The sequence below is a fragment of the Sus scrofa genome, chromosome 1 (genome assembly GCF_054392235.1).
Source record: "Sus scrofa isolate SSC_HxYL_T2T_F1_AM1 chromosome 1, Sscrofa_HxYL_maternal_Yorkshire_Landrace_v2.0, whole genome shotgun sequence".
Taxonomy (NCBI): Eukaryota; Metazoa; Chordata; class Mammalia; order Artiodactyla; family Suidae; genus Sus; species Sus scrofa.
The window spans coordinates 20,417,621-20,438,627 of record NC_139383.1 but is presented as its reverse complement, the minus strand read 5'-3'; the positions used below and the strand labels follow the sequence as shown (position 1 = coordinate 20,438,627).

Here is a 21,007-nt window from a genome sequence, read left to right as displayed (position 1 = left end):
ATGGTTTAGTCAGGTTGACACATAATATTAACCATCATATTGATATATGATATTAATTATGTCAGCCAGTCAGTGTCCAACTAGGAAGCAAAAACTACACAGAGATCATTAAAAGAGAAATTTAATAAAAAATTACAAGCTATCAGAGAATTCATGTAATGAGGGGTTGGCTAGTAGGAAAGAAGAAAACCTTGAAGAGTGTAAGACTAGTAAAGGTGTAGGTATCATGAGGACTGGCATAGACCCTTCCGGAACTGAGACCCAGACTTCATTGGATGGAGCATGGCTGTGGCTAACTAGATGGCACAGAAATCACTGTGGTGCCATGCTTGCAGCTTTTGCTGGAAATCCGCTGTCTGAGGTTCCAGGGGAATTTTTTGTGAAGCTTCCTTGGGCACTAGGTAGGAAAAAGTATCAGGGGAAGTTTCCAGGTAAGCATCCAGAACACAGGATTCTCTCTAACCCTGCGCTGTAGTTAACATTGTGTCTTCTGCCAGGTATTCCCTCTGATGTGAAACAGGCCAACCCTCTGGGAGGAGTGTGGTAAATTCTCAAGTCTCTTGAGTTTTTTTAAGAGTCTGAGGACATGAGAGAGAGAGTGAGGGAGGTAATATATATACTGAAAATGTTGAAGCTCTTCTCCAGGAGGATTTAGGGCTCATTTTCATCAATACACTGAAAATATAATGAGCTTGGTGGTTTCTAGCTACGTCCCAAAGGAGATATTAATTTGATTTCTTTAAGTTGCAAGAAACAGAAACCAATCCTTTGTAGCTTAAAGAAAAATAGGAACTCATTGGAAAGATATTAGGGAGGCTTATGAAATTAAACATTGAATATCCTAGAGTTGGAAAGGGAAGCTTCTAGGGCAACTCTGGAATCTCAAAAGCAGAAATTAATGTCCCCTCTACAATTCTGACCATCACCTCAACTCAGCTCCAGTGAATGTCAGTCCCCAGGCCCCACCATTAGGCACAGGAGACAGCCTGTGATCCAGCTTGGGCAAGATTGAGCCCTTGTCTGGATCTTCCAGTGATGGCCCAGGGCATAGGTCATAGAGTGCTGGTCATGACCAATAGACATCTGAACTGGGTGTCAGGGTCAGAACCAGAAATGCTAGTATCCTGTTGAGCCAGGAAGCCAATAGAGAGAAAGCTGTACAAAGGCGAAATGTTACCTATGGCTCTTCTTGCTAATAAAATGTGCAAGGAACTATCTGGGAGCAGCCAGTCCCATTCTCTCAATTGAGAGCAGGTCCTCATTTGGGAACCTCCAATTTTTGACTGGCCAGACTGCCATTACCATCAGATAAAGCCTGGCAATAATGAACATCTTCCTGATAACTCTTGTCACTCTTTTCCAAGGGCAGAAAATGATAATTAATGCCAAAGCTGTGTTTATTGGTTCGTGAAATTGAGTGTGTGCAGTCCTTTGATAGGGTGTCTTCTTGATAGTGAAAGTTTGGGGGGGGAGCGGGAAACATACTGCACATTAAAGACTCAATTTATTTGACAAGATATTGCAACAAAGACAACCTCATGTATATGAAAATCTTGGACTTTTGTTTGCTTTACCAGAGTAGAGAAGCAAGCAGGAAGCAGGTGTTCTTCTAATTCCCCCTCCTCTCAGAGCCTCAACCCACTCCTTCACCTTGTTTACCTCCTTTATAAGGCAACTACAGGGTTGGGATGACATTGTCTGTTTCACTCAAGGACATAGCTCAGAGTTGTTCTACTAAAACTCTTCTCATTCTTTTTATTTTATTTTATTTTATTTTCCCACTGTACAGCAAGGGGATCAAGTTATCCTTACCATGTATACATTACATTTTTTTTCCCCACCCTTTGTTCTGTTGCAACATGAGTGTCTGGACATAGTTCTCAATGCTACTCAGCAGGATCTCCTTGTAAATCTATTCTAAGTTGTATCTGATAACCCTAAGCTCCCGATCCCTCCCACTCCCTCCCTCTCCCATCGGGCATCCACAAGTCTCTTCTCCAAGTCCATGATTTTCTTTTCTGAAAACTCTTCTCATTCTGACTTCTTTTTCTTTTTTTTCAGGGCTGCACCTGCAGCATATGGAAGTTCCCAGGCTAGGGGGCGAATCAGAGCTGCAGCTGCCAGCCTTCACCAAAATCATAGCAACACCAGATCCGAGCTATGTCTGTGACCTTCACCATAGCTCATGGCAATGCCAGATCATTAACCCACTGAGTGAGGCCAGGGATCGAACCTGCAATCCTCATGGATGCTAGTTGGGTTCATCACCACTGAGCCACAGTGGGAACTCCCTCACTCTGACTTCTTAGTGGGAGACCAGGGTGAGCAGTTTTTTCTGATAAATTCCTAAACCCTCAAGGAGACATTGAGACATAGGGGGAAGGTAGGATTAGAAAGATCCCTTCTGCAGTATAAGAAAATAGGAATTAATTAATTAATTATATAAGGATTCTGGGACTGAGAGTCTCATTGCTGAAATCCCCGAATATCCTCCTCTTTTTATTTTTTTAAGTTGTGAGTTATTGTTGTGATTAAATCTGGATTGGGTAAGGTTTTGTGGTCCAATTTTAGTTGTGGCAGAAGTAAAAGAACTGCTGAGGGAGGCATCCAAGGAGTCTTACACACACACACACAGAGGAAGGAGAGTAACTTCAGAGACAGAGACTGCAGTGTGGCCACAAGCTGAGCAAGGCCACAGCCACCAACCAGAAGCTAGAAGATAAGCATAGGCAAGAGTGGGAGACTTTGAGCAGAAAAAAGTAGGGAAGATTCTTACACTTTGCGGACTTTCAGGATTTGAAATTCTAATGCTTTTAGACTTGAACACTAAATAATGAAAATGAAGAGGAATTTGAACAAAGACATATTAGGATTTTTTAAGATATCAAACTTACTCTCTCAACAAAGAACTTAAGGATTTTTTTTTTTTCCTCACCCAAGTCTATTTTTTTAGGTGGCCTCAAAGAAGCTACTGTTAAGGTGAAAGATGTGGGGACAAGAAAGCCATAAAATTAAGCAATGCTGAATAATAATGTCACAGGATGTTGGCACATGGAGCTGAATAGAAACAATTGTGTCAGAAGCCTGGTAAGCTTTTGAGTGAATTGTATTGTCAAGGTCATCACAAGCTTGGACTGAAAAAAGCCTCTGGTTGTAAAGTAGCCTGCAGGTACCATCAGGACATGGGCTGAAGAAGCTGTGTAGCTCCCAAGGAGGGAACACTTCACGATGCCCATTTAAAGGTGGCCATGGAGGATAAGAGACATAAAGTAACTCCGAGGGAACAGAACCAAGGGCTATGGAGAGCTATGGATAAAGGAGTTTCTCAGAAAAAGCAGAAGCAGAGTCAGAGCATGGAACTTTTTCCGTCGCAAAGGCAAAGGGTCCTTATTATTTATTCCTCTAAAGACTCCTTATTGATGTATGCCATGGCTGTTAAGTATCGCTGTTCTTCACTTTACACAAAGGATTTTAAGTGGACTGTGGGTCTTTGGCTCATCAGGAGATACACATGTCCCTGGTGAAGAACACCATACACCACAGTGGGATCCTGGACTTGGTTCCAGATAGAGTGACTGGATGGGACTCTGGGTTGACTTCTTTAGGAGGCAGTGGGTGTGTTTCTTTTTTGTCTTTTGTCTTTTTTTTTAGGGCTGCACCTGAGGCATATGGAGGTTCCAAGGCTAGGGTTCTAATCGGAGCTGTTGCTTTTGGCCTATGCCAGAGCCACAGTAATGCCAGATCTGAGCCACATCTGTGACCCACACCACAACTCACAGCAATGCTGGATCCTTAACCCACTGAGTGAGACCAGGGATCGAACCCGCAACCTCATGGTTCCTAGTCGGATTCGTTTCCACTGCGCCACAACGGGAACTCCAAGTGGATATATTTTATGTATGGGAAGAAGGGTGTACCAGAGGAACCGGCTGTGCAGAGATGGCTTAATATCCATAAATACTTATGCTTCACCTTCCATATTGTTGCTGGGAAATAGTCCCCTACTAAGGGCCACCATTACCAGCCTCACTTCTTCAAGGAGAGCTCATGTGATCAGCACTTTACCAAGGGAGTGATGTACTTCGTTTCTTGTTTAAGAAATGCCTTCTCCACCCTTTCTTTCCTCTTCTGCTTGGATGCAGTAAACTCTGAGACCTTAGGGAAAGGCAGAGCTACAAGGGTCTCTAAACTACTAATTGCACAAGGGGAAAAAACATTCACCAAGTAGGAATACCTACACTGAGTTACAGGAGAGAGAAGAAATGACTTTTACATTGAGATACTACATTGTAGGGTTTACTTATTATAGCATCTTGTATTATACTAGTGTCCACCTCGTACACATAGACCACACACACACACACACACACACACACACACACTATTCACAGCCACACACACACAAATCATACACACTTTCATTTTTTTAATTGAAGCATAGTTGCTATATGAAATATGTTACAGACCTGTAATAATGATTAATAATTTTATAGTAATTATAAAAGTTATGCTCCATTTATGGTTACTATAAAATATTGGCTATATCCCCCATGTTGTACAATATATCCTGTGGCTTATTTTGTACCTAATAGTTTGCACTTCCTAATCTTCTACCCCTATCTTGCCCCCTCACCTTCTCTCTTCACACTGATAACTACTAGTTTGTTCTGTGTATCTGTGAGTCTGCTTCTTTTTTGTTATATTCGCTAGTTTGTTGTATTTTTTAGATTCCATATATAAGTGATATATACAGTATTTATCTTTTTCTCTCTGACTTAGCATAATGCCCTCTAAATCTACCCATGTTGCTGCAAATGGCAAAAATTTTCATTCTTTTTTATGGCTGAATAGTATTCTATTGTGTGTGTGTGTGTGTGTGTGTGTGTGTGTGTGTGTGTGTGTGTATGTGTATCACATACTTTTTATCCATTCATCTGTTGGTAGACACTTAGGTTGTTTCTACATCTTGGCAGCTGTAAATACTGCTGCTGTGAATATTGAGGTGCATGCATCTTTTTGAATTAGTGGGTTTTTTGGCACACCCACGGCATGTGGAAGTTCCCGGTCCAGGGATCAAACCCGTGCACTGGTTGTGACTTAAGCCACAACTGCATCAGTGGCATATCATTAACCCACTATGCTACAAGGGAATTTCCCTTGCATTTGTGGGTTTTTTTTTTTGTTTTTTTTTGGATATATACCCAGGAATGGAATTGCTGGGTCATATGGTGGGTTCTGTTTTTAGTGTTTTGAGAAACCTCCATAATGCTTTCCACAGTGGCTGCACCAATTTACCTTCCCATCAACAGTGTGTAAGGGTCCACCTTTCTCCACATCCTCCCCAACATTTATTACTTATGTTCTTTTTGGTAATAGCCATTCTGACAGGATCACATATACTTTCTTACACTCTCTGACTTCTGTACTATGCCAATACATGTGCCAGAAAGTCTCTGGGCCCATGACCTCTTTGGATCATGGAGGGCATATTTACAGTTAGAAGTTGTTGATTAGCAAGAACCAATGTTACAGTTTAGGATTTATCCAAAAATGCTTTGCTCTCTTGAGTCTTATCTTTTTTAAAAGGTCAGGAGCCATTTTTTCTATACCTACAGATGGGTAGGTGAGGTGGTGGAAGAGTAGTGAGTAGTTAGATCTGAAATGGCTTTAGGGAGAATTATGCAAATGAGTCAGCTTTCAAGAGATGGTGACTAGCTGGTGAAAGAATTAGGTTTAGGGGTGGGGTCTGCTAATTCTCTGTTCAGTGATCTTTCTACATAACTGGTCTTCTTCCCACTTTAAGAAATAACTTAAATCCCACATCAGGAACAAATCAGTAGCTCTAATAAAAAGCTTATTCCTAGAGGAAATTAAAACTATTTAAAACAGTAAAATCCAGGATTACTTGTAAGCTCCAGTCAGCTGGCAATACATGGTTTCATTAATGATTAAATAGAAGGTGGTTATGACTAAGGGTCAGTACTCATTCTTCACTCATTATGGGGTTTACTATTTTCTAAAAGATTGTTTTCCAGTTTGCATCTTTAATATTTTATTTTTAACCTCATTATTTTTCTAAGTTCAAATAAAAATTTTAAGTATACCCTCTGCTCCTTCCTCCTGGAACTCTAAGCAGATGGCCTTCCCATATTAAGCAGGATTCTGGAGACCATCAACACGAACCCTTTTAAACCCTGACTCCTCCTCACATACCTGCCTGTACCCTTTCTTACCTAAATAGTTCTTCCTGAAGTTTGCACCTTCAACTATTCTCTTATTCTCCCTCCTATGCATTTAAATTCTCAGCCTATAAACATGCTTACATCTCTTTGTAAACAATCCCCAAATTAATCCTTTCAACCTTGATTTCTCTTCCAGGTAATACCTTATCTCCTCTATTCCTTTAAATATCATCAAATTTCTTGAATTTTCCATATTCACTCTCTCTACTTCCTTATATTTTTTTTACTCCATACTGCATAGTCATTGAAGTATGGATGTTCCTTTGAAAGTCACCAGTAAGTTCCTAATTGCAAAGCATTGGGATCACTTTTTTCCATTTCCTTGGACTTACCAGTAGTATTCGACATCAGTTATCACTCTCCTTTCTTTGGACTCTCTTGGCTCTCCTTCTGCTGCTCTAATAGCACTTACTTCATCTCCTTTACCACACCCTCTTCTTAGGATTTACAAGCCTACAGCAGGGATATAATGGTATGTTGCCCTTGGATTTATTGTGTGAATGAAATGATATCATTTACATAACAGGTATGATAATCACTTGGGACAGAGTAAATGCTTGGAAAAAAAATAGTCACCATTAACATTCAGTTTTAGGAAGGTCCATTTGAAATTTTGTGACACCCCCAAGGCAGCTAGAACTGAGGATCTGGATTTCAGGAGTGAGAGCAAAAGTTGTAGACCCAGTTTCATCAGTGCACAGGTGACAGCTGAAGATGTGGGAGTTTATGAAATGACCCAGGGAGTATGTATCTGTCAGGATAGGCTAAGTTATGCTGAGGTATCCCCAAGACTTAATGACTTTAAGCAACACAAAGTTAGTTCTCATTCATATGTGTCTGTTGTGGGTTAGGAGCTTATATTATCATTCAAACACTCAGGCTACCCTATTGAATAATTGCCAGTTCAAACATGGACGGGTATAGTGTCAGAAGGAAAGGAGCTCTGGAAAGTTTCACATAAGCCTGAAAGTGCTCTGGTTCCTTTTGCTCACAATTTATTGGGTAAAGCTTATCACAAGGTGCAGTCATCCACAAAGATGGGCAAGAAGTACAAGTCTACTGTATGCCAGGGAGGTGGTAAGCCAGAAATATTTGATGAGTAGCACCAGTCACTGCCAGACTATGTCTAGGGTGAAAAGCAAATAGAATACACATAAGAGAACACACTGTATTGCCTTTCATCATCCTCTTTCTTTCCCTTCCCCAGGCCAATGCATTGTTTTTCACACCTCGCTTTTCCTGATACTCAAGCCTGATGTCTCTGCTATCTGTGACTCTTTAATCTCCTTCACTCTTTGCCTCATATTTAAATATGATTCAATCAATTCAGTAAGCATGGTATTTACTGAATCCATTTACTTCTCCCTCTCATCTCTAGGATTATTAGAGCCTCCAAATTGCTCTCAGTTAGAATGACCTTCTAAAGCACAAATTTTGTCATCCCACATGGCTTTAAAAATACATTTTTTTTCTTGAAAATAATTTTCAGAATAGGATAAAGGTGGACTGCTAGTGGTTATATATGAGAGTTTTATGTATTAAAATACAGCCTGGGGATAGAAAAATGTAGAAAATAGAAAAGTAGAAAGAAATACATACATATCTTCTTGTGGAATTTGACATGATCATCTGCTTCTTCTTGAAACTACTCATGTGCTGTTAGCACTCTCCCTAGATTTCTTTCTAACTGCTCATCTGCCCTGTATCAGTTCTTTCTTCTTCTGCAGGAATCTTGCACTCCTGGTTGGTTCAGTTCTCCTCTCCTCCTCTTACTCTGTGCGTTCTCTCTGCTGGGCTTAGCGGTCTCATCCATGTCTTATCACACATCCAGCACCAGCCTCTTTCTTAATGTTCTCTTACAATGTTCAGCTTAGCACATTCAAAAATTTAAGTCATTCCCCCATCCCCATCCCAATTATTCCTCTGCTCAATTCCTTACAAGTTACATGAGCCAGACGTGTGAGAATTATCCATACATTCCTTACATCTATACTCTTTTACACAATTAGAACCAAGCACTATTGTTTCTGAATTTTCTTACTCTTTTTTCCATACCCATTTCCACTGCTTTAGTTCAGGTACTTATCCTTTTTCCCCTGGGGAGCCGCAAGAAAGACTCTCCCTGGGTCTCTTCTATCCCCTCACATTTCCTCCAATCTTCAGTCCACCAACATGTTGAGTCATTGCAAAAGTAGACTGAGTCTTTAAAAAAACCCTAAGCTGATCATGTTATTCGTCTTTTAATTCTTCAATGGCTCTCTCTAGTGTCTTTAGGATAAAAATCTATGGTCCTTGTATGGCACAGAAGGTTTTCATGACCTGAGTCTTGCATGGTTCTGTCTTGCTTGTAGTCTTATCTCTTGCAAATTCTGTAGGAGCACCTTGAAGTTTAAAAATGCCAATTTTTGGAGCTTTAAGGCAGCACATTATTTACTTCTTTATAAAGCTCTTTTTTTTTTTTTCATGGTGTAGTCTTTCCTTATCCTTTCCATCTGCACATACCCTTTTTTGTATGAGATTGAGTGAAATCTACTCCTGCTCATCATTTAAGATTCTACTCTGCAGTGAACTCTTTTCAGAAGTTTTTCTGACATCCTGAAATCTCCCCCCTCTGTCCTAGTTCCACCCTCTGGTTTCTATGACAGTCAGTATTCAGCTTTAACTTGGCAATTGATTAATACACTGTAGAGTAATTGTGTATTAAGTATGACTTGCTTGAGGGAAAATACTTTATATTCCCAGCACCTACAATAGTACCTGGCACAAACATGGTGTTCAGAAATACTGCTGAAATGAATGACATTGCTCAGTGCTCCCATGGCACTTCAGACAGCATTTTTATCACTGCATTGTCATTATTTCATTTCTGTGTTGTTCTCTACCAGATTGTGAAATATCCCCGACAGTTACACAATTTTAGACACAAATAAGTACTGTAGAAATGTTACCTGATGTTGTCTGATTTAGAAGTTTTATATATTTCAAAACACTGTTCAATGTAAGGATTTATTTCAGAGTTTAATGTAAAGCAGGATATATGACTTGTTATTTTCATGATGACCATAAGATGAAGAGATGGGGAGAACCTAATATTAATTTTATAATTTCTCCTCTTCTGCAGTTCTTTTTATTCTCATAGCTTTTCAAGATTGTTCTTAACAAATATAAGAAGTTGTATTAATATTTCCTAAGGGGAATGAAAGGAGTGAGGATGAAGTAAGATCAGAAGAGAGAAAAGGAAAGAATAAAGGAAGAGGAAGATAAAGAAAAGGATAAATGCAGAAAGGAAAATACACATCTAATAAATGAAATTTATTTTTAAAAAAAGGACATTTTAAAAAAGTACTAATTATTCAAATGTTACATTTCCAGAAATAGACTAAAAGGTATCTTTACATATTTAAAACCACATATAAATATTTAGACATTTGAAAGAATTAATTAAAGGTACATTAGATCTACCATCATATTTAACTTATAAATTTAACATTTATTAGAGGAAATTAATCTGTTTTATTCCCCCTCTTGGTGAGTATCACCCTTTGTTATATACTGTGGTGAAGGGACAGTTTTGTTATGCTGGAACAAAAGAAACATCAGCTTTTCCAGGACATCTTAAATGCATATTGGCAATAGATGAGAATAACAAATAATTTCTGATGTGTTTTTCTTAACCATTCCATTTTCGTGTTTTAATGAACTCCTTAAATTTGCTAGTTAAATCTGTTCCATCAGTTTTGAATTATTTTCTTACGGGAAATGATTAAGGAAGAAAATATCTATTAGGGGAAAAGTTCTCAGTAATATGAGTTAATCAAAGAACAAATAAAAGAGGATTAAATTCAATGAGGCAGCTACATTTCTAAATATGTTTTCCATCTCTTCAATCAAGACAAGGGTCTTGTTCTTAAGAGACTTATAATCTAATTGGGAGAAACAGAGCGTGTACATAAGAAGATGAATAGCACAATGTGGAATCCAAATGAATAATCCAGACAGTAAATGTCCAATTTCAGAGTCTGGAGCAGTGCCTGAAAGCTGGGGTACTGGGTCTTAAATTCACCTTCAGAGAAACTGGAGATCTTCAACAGGGGTAGAGGGAAGTAGGGAGTGATTTAATAAATATAGGATTTCTTTGGGGGTGGTGGTGAAAATGTTCTAAAATTGATTGTGCTGATAGTTGCATGTATCTGTGACTATATTAAAAGTCATTTAATTATACATTTCCAATGGGTGAATTGTATAGTATATTTCAATAGAATGGTATTTAAAAAAAAATCGGCTATGGTCTTGGCACCAGTTATAGAAGTGGGAACTGCAGGAGCTACGGATATTCTCTCTCTGCTTTCCATTTTCCTTTCTCTGCTTTTTTTGTAAAGGGAAGTTGGTGGTGCCAACCTTGACAGTTTAGTTTGCAAGTCACTAGACTAATGAGAGGCCGTGTTCAAAACAGATGTGGATGACTGACATCACCTGGAGTTCATCAGTTATTGAGACAAAAATAGTGACTGAGGGGACTTTGTGTCTCTGTTCTTTGAAGGAAGTATGAGGACAACATCCTCCAAAGAAAAACTGCCACATGTTAGATGGAAGCTTGATAGTGTTGTATGAGAATAAAGTATGGTAGAAAGGCAGGAGTAAATGCAATGTAACCCGTCTTTGGCTCGTTTTGCTCTCAGATGTGTTCTTCACTCTTTGCTCTGTATAACCTCCCCTGGGATTGTGAGGAGAGGAGTAACTTCCGTGGACTGCATTTTCCAGATCATAATGACCACTTCTTTTGGACTGGTTTGACCAGAAGGAGGCACTAACAGACACTGGAGGACAAGAAGAAGTGAGAATCCAGGGTATTTCTTATTCTCTTCCTGCTTGAGCAGTGTCTCTGGCAATAGCTGCATCTTTTTTGTTGTTGTTTAGCTTCTGCCATGGTTGCAGCTTCTTCCTGGTGACCTTAGATCTTGAGCTTTCTTCCAAAATCTCTTCTCCTCATTCTTCTAGCCAAGATTAGCTTTTGCTAATCATCCCCTGTTTGGCTCCCATCACTTAGGTAACCAATTTCGTATATTAAGTTCTCTCTGTATAAAGCATTTTGAGTGATATCTTGTTTTCTCTTTGGATTTTCCAATTGATAGAGTATGCGCTTAGTAAATGTTTGTTGAATAAATATACCTATTAAATGGGGAACTGGAAAAATCCCGGAGCTACTAAAAACATGGAGACATTTGGTGAAGATAGTAAGTGTGGTTTTTAGACATGTAGAATTTGGGAATATGGTGGTAATGAATCATTGGCTGAAGTATGGGAAAGGAGTTGGGGATGGGTACACAAAACTTGAAGTCTGTTTCTGTAGAAATGAGTCCTGAAGTGGAAGCAATAGGAATAGAAAAATTAACAAGTGAGAATATGTATAGGATGAAGGAAAATAAAAGGTCATGGAGAAAATCTTTAGCAATAGAGACAGACTTTAGGGAACCAATAAAGGATTAGAAAGATTAGTGAAAGTTAGGGAGAAGATCTGCTCAGTGGTGATGGCAGTGTCATGGAAACCAGGTAAAAGAGATAAAGAAGGAAAAGTAGTTAAATGGTAAGGAACGCAGGGTAGTCAGGGAAAAGGGAGACTGAAAAATGTCATTGAGTTTGGTAATTAGGAGGTTATTGATGATCCTGAAAGTGTGGTTTCACTATCAGTGTAATGGTTGATCCCATACTGACAAATGGTTGCTTAGGTAAAGAAAAAATTGAGGTTAAATTGCATAGAGATAAATTGATTGTAAATTTTTTTTTTTTCCAGAAACAGAAGACAGAGCTGGAAGAGTAGCTAGAAGGGATATAATAGGAGTTAAAAAAAATTTTTTTTTAGGAAATGTGAAATCTAAGCAGATTTGTAGATGAAGGGGAAATACCAATGGATATTGAATGAATGAAAATGAAGGAACTGCAGTTGCTAAATGATAGAAATAAATGCTGGGAAAAGTGAGCATAAACAAGGTTTGGGACACAGGAACGTGGATACACTAGTGAAAATGTTAAGTACTTATTTTGAAATGGAGAGGCACAGCTAGTTATAGGTAGAGAAACAGATTTGGAGATGGAGAGTAGAGAAGCTTAAGGAGCTTGTGATAGATAGCCTGGATATCCGTTGAGAGTGAGGAGGCAGGATATCGATAAGCGTTTTTGCGAGACTGACAAAGGCTAAAGAGCGAGAAATCCATGGTCAGGAGTGTCAGCAGGGAAAGCCATTGGTGGGCAAGGTTAAGGGAATGCTGGTGGGGGTACAGGTAGGTTTGAGAAGTAGTAGGATGTGGTGGGAGAGTCAATAGCACTTGATGATGCGTCTGAATGAGGCAACATAGGAAGCGTTGAGTGAAGGCTGACACCAAACTTATTACCACTGATAGAATATGTTTCTCTGGGTTGGAGGTGTAGGTGAAAGATAGTATGCTTGGTATATAACATCTTGAGTTGACAGTGTCTAGAGTGCCCTTGGAGGTGTTGGACTAAATCTCCAGGAAGCAGATATAAATTTGAAGTCAGAAGGAAGGGGTTGGTCGTGAGGCTAAGAAAGTGAATGAGCGCTCTGAGGTACACAGTGTGGCGCAAGACAATTGGAATGCCAAGGACTAAATGCGTAACCACATCTGGTGATGAGAGAGGAAATGGAGTCAGAATATGCAGAAATGGAAATTAAAAACCTTTTCTCAAGTGGAAAGTAGCAGTGCTTTCTCTCGAAGTTAAATTCCTGTAATCCAAACGTTCCTCAAGTGGAGCTACTGGTTTTGTCCATATCCTGTACATTTGCATCCATAATAGACATCTTGCAGATCTCTTTGAATGGCTCTAATGTTTTTCCACATTTAGGGAGATGAGCCCATTCACAGCGAAGCACACTAACTGAAAGAGAAATTTCTGCTAATGGTTCATAATAGGCACATTCATGGGTTACAAAGCACACTGAAAATTCCTAGAGATGTATGTGCAAGAGCTAAATTGATGCTTGTGGTTGTGTTAAAAGAAAAAAAAAACACAGGCACAAAATGACATCACTTGTGCTACAGCTCATGGTAGCAAACCTCAGTGACCTGACTGCAGTTTCAACCTTCACCAGAAACAGTGTTAATCAACCAGTCTGGAATTTCCTGCTGAGCACCAATAAAGTAATCTGTCCTCTCCATTCTCCTCTCCTTCAGCGGAAGAATAGGTAATCTGGTAATAAAACACCTCCTATCCCCAGGGGTTAAAAAAAAATGTCCCAGCCTAAAAATAATCCTTTTTTTAATCACTCCCTTACCCCACCCTTCTTCCTATAAAAACTTCTCATTTGTACAACCCCTGAGAGCACTCTTCTATTAATGAATGAAGCCAATTCTGCCTTCAAATTTACTTGGTTGAATTTTTTTTTTTTTAACAGTTGAAAGCAAAAACATGGAGATGTCTTAGTCAATCCTTCAGATTTTTTCTAAGTCCTTTGAAATAGATTACTACAGTGCCAGGTTTCCTCAGGAATTCATTGTGGTCTAAGACAACACTATGGTTATTTAGTCTTTTCTGAGACATCTGACACATACATGAGACAGGGTATTCTTCTATTCATCTAAAATAAGCTCTTCACAATAGTAAAAAAAAAAAAAACACCTTCTAGTTTCTCAGAATTTCTCAGCGTTTGTGAAGCTATAGGTGGCATCCTGTAATAGTCATCTCAGCCCTCCAATGGACTCAAGCCGAATTGCTTAGATCAGAGGCTGAGAAGGGGAAGTGGAAGTAGGGGTGGAGTTACATCAGTATTGCAGAAGAAACCCTTTGAAGTACGTATGCTCTGAAATCTCTCTTCTTTCCCCCCTGCATCCCTCCCCAAATACCACCAATTTAAATTTACTTTGGAATAATTCTTATGTTTGTTAAAAGAAACTTATGCATTAATAATGAATCAAACTTTCTGCTTTGAGGAAATATTTCTGATTCAAAGACCTAGAAGCATCTAATATTTCTATGATAGCCATCTACCAATTCCCATAAGCTTATAGGCATTTCCTGGTTTCAGAATAAAATCTTAGCCACATAGGATGATTCTCACTTCTTGACAGGGCTCGGATTTGCCCTCTCTTCTTCATTCTCACAGCTATGTGTAGCTCAAACAACTATCATCTCTAGTCTGATTATGAAACTCAGTTTGCAAGCCTCCCCTTACTTTTAATCTTATTCATGCAATTTTTTTTCATATTGCTTTAGCATAGACTTTTAAAATCACAAATTGTTAATGTAATTCATTCATTTATTAGAAAAGATTGGTAGAGCACTATTTGTTAGACACTGTAGTAGATGCCAGAAATACAATATTGACAAAAAAGTTCAATGGGAAAGTTATATAATGAAGTAAACCACACTAAGGAACATATGACCTACACGGTGGTGGGGGGGGTATGTGTTGGGAAAGTTAACATGTAAGTGGAGGAGAGAGACAAGTGGTGGGGGCGGGGGGAGGTTAACCTAGACTGAGAAACAGCATGTGAGTCGGGAGTGGGAGAAGGGGAAACATGGTGCGTGTGAATTGCTGAGAGAAGACCGGAATGTCTGTCATTCAGAGAGTGAGATGAGACGAGCTGGGAAAGGTAACAAGAGCCTAGTGATGCAGGTTCTTATAGGCCACTTTTAAGGTTAGTTTTCATCATAAGAGCATTGTGAAGGTTTTAAACATGGTAAAGATGGGATTAGTTTTGCATTTTGAACAGATCTGACTTTAATTTGAAGATCAGATTGCAGGAGAATCAGTGAATCAGGGGAGACCAGATAGTTCTCTACTACCACAGATGAGAGATGGTGGTGACTTTGATGAGGGTGGCAGCAGTGGAAGAGGAGGTAAATTGATGGATGAGAGACATTTTAGTAGTAGTTTGGTGACAGGATGAGAAGGGGGATGAAGAGGTTTAATATCAAGAATGCTGCATATGTCTTCTCTGGCTTATAAAATAGCACAGATGATGGTGATATTCACTGGGACCGGAGAATACAAGATGAGCGCTAGTTTTGGAGGGAAACTGGATATATTGAGTTTGGGTGCATTGAATTTAAACTGATGTTGAGAGCAGTTCTAATTTTAAAAGTGTTTAATGGCTTCCCATTGCCAAAGAGTTCAATCAAATTTCTTCAAAATGGATTGATAAAATCTTTGTGATCTAATTCCAGGCTCATCTTCAGCCATACTCACATATGTTCCTTATTTCAACCATTATTAATTAGTGGAAATTTCCTGAATGCCTCAAAGTATTTCATAGATTGACAGCTTTGCAAATACTATTATTTTGCTGGACAGATCTTTCCCTCTATTCCCTTCCAGAATTCTAAGTTAACTCTTATTCTTCAGTACTCAGCTTAAACATCGCCTCCTGTAAAAGAATTTCTTTAGTTTGTCTTTAAGCTTCTATATACGGTTATACATATACATCTATATATGTATATACGTGTATTGTATATGAAACCTGGATAATTAGTCAAATCTGTTTCACCTGCCTTCACTAATCAAGGTAGTTTTAAGACTTCATGTCCTCCAAGTGGCGTGTAGCCTAAACAATAAGATATTGGCCTGAGTTGTTTTCCAGAAACGTGGAGTCAGCTGCATCCTTTCCAGCTGAGCTGGTTAAGACTGGGTGGGACCCTCTACCCTTCAACTGGGCACGTGTGAGGGTCTGCTCCATGACTTTTGAACATGCAGAGGCCTGTAGCATGGTTATGCCTGCACAGCTTTTTCCAATCACCTTCCCCATGCCTCAGACCACCCGCTTCTTAATTCATCACATAAGTATCCCAAGAGCCTTGCCTTCCGGCAGGTGGATTTGAGACTGGTTCTCCTGTCTTCTTGCTCAGCTGTACTGTGAATGAATCCTCTCTTTGCTGCAAACCTGCTATCTCTGCTTTTAAGCTTGCTGTGTCAGGCAAGACAAACTGGTTTGGTAACATATGTCTTTGTATATAATCGTTAATGATTGTCAATTTATTAGTCCCTCCCACTAGATTGTGAATTCCTTGAGATCAGGGACTATATTTTGATCATTGCTGTAAACCCAGGATAGAGCAGTAAATAAATGAGTCCAATAATAGAATACACGAAATAATGAATTTTGAGTACTTTTCCTTCTTTCCAAGAAACCATTTTTTAAAAATAGACTATTTTTGGTTAATGTAACCAGAGACTGTCTACAAGACTGAAAAATCAGAGCTCTTATAACTATGGAAGATTTATGTTAACAAGATGAAACTAAAGAATGCATCAGTCTTTGTTTCCCTGCCCAATCAAAAATAAAAGCTGCAAAATTAAAAAGCCATAATATCTTTCATAAGATTCTTAGAACGTCATTTTAACATGACCATAAACTAATAGTCAAAGCCAACATGAAAAAACAGAATTGAATATTTTTCCCTGACTATAGAAATGATGCAATTCCACTGGGAAAAAAACAGAAGAGCACAAAAAATATAAAATGTAAATATAATCTCACCACCAAGAGAGAGCCACTTTTAATATTTCATTCATAAACCTTTTCTGTTCTTTTTCTGTGTAAGCACATACACTTTACCAGCTTTCCTAATGGAGAAAAACTTTAGATTTGCCGAAGGCTAGCATTCGAAACTACCTTTTAACTGGCAATCACAATGATTACGTGTTAAAAAATACATGAAGCTTTCCTGATTCTCTCCAGAGCCTGCACCTCCTGCTTCCTCTCTTTAAGAGGTTAGAGGACTAGTAAGTGCCAGGCTTACCTTGGGCAAGTCGGTTATCTTCTCTCTCTCATTCTAGAAATAAAGGAACCAGGTAGCTTTAAGAGTCAGACTTGGAGAGAGAGTAAAAGACCATACATGGTCCTCAAGGTCTGAGCTTTGTGCTCCACACACCATTTTTTTAAACAGGCAGCCTTGCTATGGAGGATATTATTCACCTACTGGGAGTTGTTAATTCAGCTGCTGAAATAGTTATCATACTGTGAGTCAGATGCATTTTCTTATATATACCCCTTTAAAAAGGTATGTAGGGAGGGCACATCACTGTTAAGTACTCAGGGATCTCTGTGTTCTCAGGACATACCTGCATTTGAAATTCCACATCTGAATTCTAACTAACACCATGCATTTCATAAGATTAAGGGATAAAGTGATGGCAAAAGTGTATACAGACCATATGTTAATTTTGCTCCATGGAATATCACAATACCAAATGAGGGATTGTTAAAAAAAAAAAAAAGTACACACACACACTTAGATTTACATACAAGCACACACACACACACACACACACACACATCATCATCATCATCATCATCAAAAAAGTAAGCTCTAGACCTGGAATATTTATCAGAATTACTTATGTTTTATTTTATGGCAATTTTGAAAGTCCCAAATATATTTGCTTTACTTTTGTTTGATTTTACAAAATGACAGTATTTTTAATCAGTTGATACAATTTAATTCTAAAATGGCAGAGCGGCTTGTTGATTATTAGACATTTTTTTCCCCTAAGTGTTCATTCATTCTCTTATTATTCACTTGGTTACTTGTCACAATAATTGGCTGTGGATTTCTTAGCTTAGTTTTCAAGGCGACATGAACACTGTCAGTCCCTGTCTATGCCACCTCCCGCCATCTGCCTGTGTTTAGGTGTAGCTGTCTGCATGTACTTTATTCATGGCCCCAAATCCCTGTTTGTTTTCTGACCCTGTGAGTTTCAGTGAATTTTGTGGAAATCTAAAAAGAAGGCAACAATGACAAAACACCAAATGCCCCGTCTCCCCAGCCCCCTCTCATCTAGAGCACAGTGGGAGCCATGCTTAAATGCATTGCATATCAGCCTTGTTCTCCCAAAGCTGTCTCACCCATGAGGTTGTTGAAGATTGGGAGGCAATGGTTGTGTCACGAACACCATTCTAGGGAGATAGCCATCTGTTTAAAGGAGTGGAAAAGACTTTCTCAGTTTTATTTTATCCAGAGGATCTGAGAGGGCTACTCTCTTACAGAGTGTAAGTCTCGCAAATCTTGAGAAATGTTTTGTTCAACAGTGATATAGCAAAGTTTGACCATGGCTAAGAAGCATTCATTCCGTCAGGAGTCCATGGAGCAGAAGAGCCCAGTGGTCTATTTGGAGCTTTCTTAGCTTAAAATTATTTGCTATCATTATCAAATTTCCTCCTCTATTGTTCTTTTTTTGTCTTTGTCTTCGTTTCCCTCAAAATAGTAATTTTTAAATCTTATGTTATTTCTATGGTCCTCCATCCTTTCACTCTGAAAGGTAAGTGACTTTTATTCAGTCATTTGTCCTTTAAAAAATTATATACTCCTACTCACAGCTCATAATATACATGCCACTATAATCTTAATACTAAAGATTGCTAATTTACGTTCATGATCTTAAATGTTTTTCTAATTAAAGAAAGGAATATACCCATGGACTTTATTACCTCAGTTTAAAAAAATATTGTTAGATATTGAATAATTTAAAAACTGAGTTCGTGCTATTTAAACTATATATTCCCACATCAATGACATATAAATGGTTCATAGTTAAAAACAAAGTAAAATAAATACCCTGGATTTGGCATCAGCTGAAAGGAAGATATTTGTAGTAGATGCTATAGTTTTTTGCTCAGATTCCTGAGGACAAATTCTTATTCATAAAAACAAATTATTTTAATCATCTAACAAATGATATTTGAGCATCTGTTATATGGCAAGCAATGAGACAATCATGATCTTTACTCTCTTTTAATTAGAATGTATTAAGGTAGGTGGGTATGGAATAAGACATAAATTTGATGACTAACTTGAAGCAGGATAATGTAAGAAGCTGATATGAAAGGTAGTATTCTAACATTTACTTCTAGAGTTGTAAAATAATAATAAAACAATTTCTTGAATTTGCAAGATTCTTTCATTGATGGAAGTTCCTTGCAATAGACAGAAATACAGTTTTATGATTTCAGTATGGAAAATAAAAATAGCACCTCACTTAAGCTCATCTGGCCTTAGTTGTTTTGCCATATGCCTTTGGTCCTAACTTTCTCATGGTTGGCTCCTTCTCCTGCTATAAGAATTGATCCTGTTCCAGTCCTTCTCTGACCCTGTTTCTTTATGATTCCTGCTTAGAGTCCAGCCCTATCCTGTGGAAGTAAATTCATCTAGCATGGTGGGATGCTACCACATCAGCTATCAGGAGAGGATTACAGGATGGGTCCCTGCTTCCCCCTTTCCTGAAGATGCCCCTTAGCTGTTAGAATTGCTAGTGATGCCGTCTGCCTTGCAGATGTTTAACATTGTCTTGAGGGCAACCGTTTTTGCTCAGAGTGACCAGTCCTGAGCGTTAAACAGAGACTGTTGCATTACTCTGGCTTGGAGTTGACTCTATTTCTTTATCTTTAAATTAAACTGCAAAATATTAGAGATAGGAATAATAGTATCTTCAAAGTGTTTTTAGCCCTATAAAGTGTTGGAATGTTTTCTCTTAAGTTACGGTTATTGTGAGAATGTAATAAAATAATGTAATGTGCCTTGCACATTGCTTGACACATATTGCATACTCAGTACGTTTTTATTCTTTTCTCTCGTAAATGAAATGGAAAGAAATCAAAAATATCTTAGTATGCTTGCTTCCAGTATTCCATTTTTCTGTCCCAGCACCCTAATGCTCCTGGGTCAGAATTCTAGCAGTTGTAATGTGGAGATTAAATTAAATTAAAATTTTCTCCAGGTCACTGGTGATCAGGAGGAAGTTAGGGTTTGAGCCATATTTGGAACCATTTATTTGCCACTGAAAACACTGGAAGAACCAAACTGCACAGACTAAGTATTCACTTCCCTGTATCTCATTGACATGCAGCTGGGGTTAATACCTTCAGCATTCCTCGCCCTTCCATTTCAGTAGCCCATAATCTTTTCTTTCTGTGAGGGAGGCAAGTAGTTTTCTTGATCCTGATTACCTGCATTAATATTGAAAAACCTCTTCAGGCTGATGTCCTAGAGAAATTGAAAAAGTTCCCCTTCTATTTGAAATGACTTAAACAGTGAGGCTGGAACAAAGGACTCATCTCTCCGATAATCATCTCACCTTCTTGTCACTTGGAGTCCAATTAAATAAATGACTACCTGATCTTTTGTCAATTGTCAGCAGATCTGGCTTTCACTTTTAATCAGCCTGCACATCATATGGCCTTTTAAATTCCTTTTTCACCTTTCCTTTGTCCATTAATACGAGAGTAGGAGTTGAAAAGAGTAGGTTTCCAGAATAAGATAAATATGCAGATTTCTATAAGCATTCTTCATATGCTTTCTAAGTCACCTTTCCTCTTTCCTCTGCAAAAATAATTAGGCTACTGATTTAACTTGTCAGGATCACTGAATGACTTCCAAGTGTTGTGGGAGCCTTCCATGCAGGAACATGGTTTTAAGGACTCGATTTTCTATTCTTCAGTGCTATTCTTATCTTTAACGCACATAGCTTCCTTGCAAACAGTAAAAACATGCTCTTCAACTGGAGATTGGTTGGAGGAAAAATAGGTGCTTGAAACCAGGAATGAATTGTCTCTCTTTGGATGACTTAGAAGTCTGTCCTCCAAGTCTGTGGGGTGTGGCCCTGCAATGAGTGTTTCTATGCTCCTCAGATTGGATGAGATCTGATTCTTTTTCTCAAGAAAAAGTCCTTGATTCAAAGAGGATTAAAGTTAAGGGGACACCAGAAATGCAGACAGAAGTGTTAACAAAAGAAGAAATAAAGAGTCAGTAACATTCAC

At 38.5% G+C, this 21,007-nt stretch overlaps 1 long non-coding RNA gene across 18 annotated transcripts in view; it reads left to right on the top strand.

Moving 5' to 3' along the window:
• The window catches only part of LOC146405959 (uncharacterized), a 595,742-nt gene that overhangs the window by 105,011 nt on the left and 469,724 nt on the right, over nucleotides 1-21,007 (top strand). The window contains exon 4 of one of the 18 annotated variants that reach the window (XR_014845190.1): nucleotides 2,941-3,383. The exons of the other annotated variants lie outside the window; for them this stretch is intronic. This is a non-coding gene — a long non-coding RNA (uncharacterized LOC146405959). The remainder of the gene's footprint in view (nucleotides 1-2,940; nucleotides 3,384-21,007) is intronic. 18 annotated transcript variants of the gene reach the window in all.